The sequence below is a fragment of the Carex rostrata genome, unplaced genomic scaffold (genome assembly GCF_964058835.1).
Source record: "Carex rostrata unplaced genomic scaffold, lpCarRost1.2 SCAFFOLD_39, whole genome shotgun sequence".
NCBI classification, from domain to species: domain Eukaryota; kingdom Viridiplantae; phylum Streptophyta; class Magnoliopsida; order Poales; family Cyperaceae; genus Carex; species Carex rostrata.
The window spans coordinates 440001-443011 of record NW_027601187.1 but is presented as its reverse complement, the minus strand read 5'-3'; positions in this window follow the sequence as shown (position 1 = coordinate 443011).

The window sequence follows — 3011 nt, the reverse complement described above, 5'->3', positions numbered from 1 at the left end:
AACTGTTTTCGGGTCAGTTTTGCCCAACGTTAGCCGCTTCCGCTTGCCGCTGGACTATTTTCGGGCCAATTTCCACCGACTCTTGGCCGTATCCGCTTAGTTTTCCCCAACGCGTGGCCGCATCCGCTTAGTTTTCCCCCGCTGAACTGTTTTCGGGTCAGTTTTGCCCAACGTTAGCCGCTTCCGCTTGCCGCTGGGCTGTTTTCGGGCCAATTTCCACCGACACTTGGCCGCATCCGCTTAGTTTTCCCCAACGCGTGGCCGCATCCGCTTAGTTTTCCCCCGCTTAACTGTTTTCGGGTCACTTTTCCCCAACGTTAGCCGCTTCCGCTTGCCGCTGGGCTGTTTTCGGGCCATTTTTCCCCAACACTTGGCCGTATCCGCTTGGTTTTCCCCAACGCGTGGCCGCATCCGCTTAGTTTTCCCCCGCTGAACTGTTTTCGGGTCACTTTTGCCCAACGTTAGCCGCTTCCGCTTGCCACTGGACTGTTTTCGGGCCAATTTCCACCGACTCTGGGCCGGATCCGCTTAGTTTTCCCCAACGCTTGGCTGCATCCGCTTAATTTTCCCCAGCTGAACTGTTTTCGGGTCACTTTGTCCCAACGTTAGCCGTTTCCGCTTGCCGCTGGACTGTTTTCGGGCCATTTTCCACCGACTCTTGGCCGTATCCGCTTGGTTTTCCCCAACGCTTGGCTGCTTCCGCTTAATTTCCCCCAGCTGAACTGTTTTCGGGTCACTTTTGCCCAACGTTAGCCGTTTCCGCTTGCCGCTGGACTGTTTTCGGGCCATTTTTCACCGACACTTGGCCGTATCCGCTTAGTTTTCGCCAACAATTGGCTGCATCCGCTTAATTTTCCAAGCTATACTGCTTTCGGGTCAGTTTTGCCCAACGTTAGCCGCTTCCGCTTGCCGCTGGGCTGTTTTCGGGCCATTTTCCACCCACGCTGGCACCGACGGGGCCATGTACACCCACGCGCGTGTACATGAGGGGGCACCCATTTTTGAAAACCTTGCCCCCCTATAGGGGAATATGCATTTTGAGGCTCTAGCCACGCCCAGGGTTACCACCCCCTGAAAATCCCCCAAGTCAAAATCACCCATGTAAAATATTCAAAAAAATCTCAAAAAATCACAAAAAATTTATAAAATCAAATAAATTCAAAAAAAAAAAAAATTTCAAAAATTCAAAAAAAATTCAAAAAATTCAAAAAAATTCAAAAAAATTCAAAAATTTCAAAAATTCAAAAAAAGTCCAAAAACCCAAAAAAACTTCAAAAATTTCAAAAATTCAAAAAAATTTCAAAAAAAATTTCAAAAATTTGCCCCGCTGAACTGTTTTCGGGTCACTTTTGCCCAACGTTAGCCGCTTCCGCTTGCCGCTGGACTGTTTTCGGGCCAATTTCCACCGACTCTTGGCCGTATCCGCTTAGTTTTCCCCAACGCGTGGCCGCATCCGCTTAGTTTTCCCCCGCTGAACTGTTTTCGGGTCACTTTTGCCCAACGTTAGCCGCTTCCGCTTGCCGCTGGGCTGTTTTCGGGCCAATTTCCACCGACACTTGGCCGCATCCGCTTAGTTTTCCCCAACGCGTGCCCGCATCCGCTTAGTTTTCCCCCGCTGAACTGTTTTCGGGTCACTTTTGCCCAACATTAGCCGCTTCCGCTTGCCGCTGGACTGTTTTCGGGCCAATTTCCACCGACTCTTGGCCGTATCCGCTTAGTTTTCCCCAACGCGTGGCCGCATCCGCTTAGTTTTCCCCCGCTGAACTGTTTTCGGGGCACTTTTGCCCAACGTTAGCCGCTTCCGCTTGCCGCTGGGCTGTTTTCGGGCCAATTTCCACCGACACTTGGCCGCATCCGCTTAGTTTTCCCCAACGCGTGGCCGCATCCGCTTAGTTTTCCCCCGCTTAACTGTTTTCGGGTCACTTTTCCCCAACGTTAGCCGCTTCCGCTTGCCGCTGGGCTGTTTTCGGGCCATTTTTCCCCCACACTTGGCCGTATCCGCTTAGTTTTCCCCAACGCGTGGCCGCATCCGCCTAGTTTTGCCCCGCTGAACTGTTTTCGGGTCACTTTTGCCCAACGTTAGCCGCTTCCGCTTGCCGCTGGACTGTTTTCGGGCCAATTTCCACCGACTCTTGGCCGTATCCGCTTAGTTTTCCCCAACGCGTGGCCGCATCCGCTTAGTTTTCCCCCGCTGAACTGTTTTCGGGTCACTTTTGCCCAACGTTAGCCGCTTCCGCTTGCCGCTGGGCTGTTTTCGGGCCAATTTCCACCGACACTTGGCCGCATCCGCTTAGTTTTCCCCAACGCGTGCCCGCATCCGCTTAGTTTTCCCCCGCTGAACTGTTTTCGGGTCACTTTTGCCCAACGTTAGCCGCTTCCGCTTGCCGCTGGGATGTTTTCGGGCCATTTTTCCCCCACACTTGGCCGTATCCGCTTAGTTTTCCCCAACGCGTGGCCGCATCCGCTTAGTTTTCCCCCGCTGAACTGTTTTCGGGTCACTTTTGCCCAACGTTAGCCGCTTCCGCTTGCCGCTGGACTGTTTTCGGGCCATTTTTCACCGACACTTGGCCGTATCCGCTTAGTTTTCGCCAACAATTGGCTGCATCCGCTTAATTTTCCAAGCTATACTGCTTTCGGGTCAGTTTTGCCCAACGTTAGCCGCTTCCGCTTGCCGCTGGGCTGTTTTCGGGCCATTTTCCACCCACGCTGGCACCGACGGGGCCATGTACACCCACGCGCGTGTACATGAGGGGGCACCCATTTTTGAAAACCTTGCCCCCCTATAGGGGAATATGCATTTTGAGGCTCTAGCCACGCCCAGGGTTACCACCCCCTGAAAATCCCCCAAGTCAAAATCACCCATGTAAAATATTCAAAAAAATCTCAAAAAATCACAAAAAATTTATAAAATCAAATAAATTCAAAAAAAAAAAAAAATTTCAAAAATTCAAAAAAAATTCAAAAAATTCAAAAAAATTCAAAAAAATTCAAAAATTTCAAAAATTCAAAAA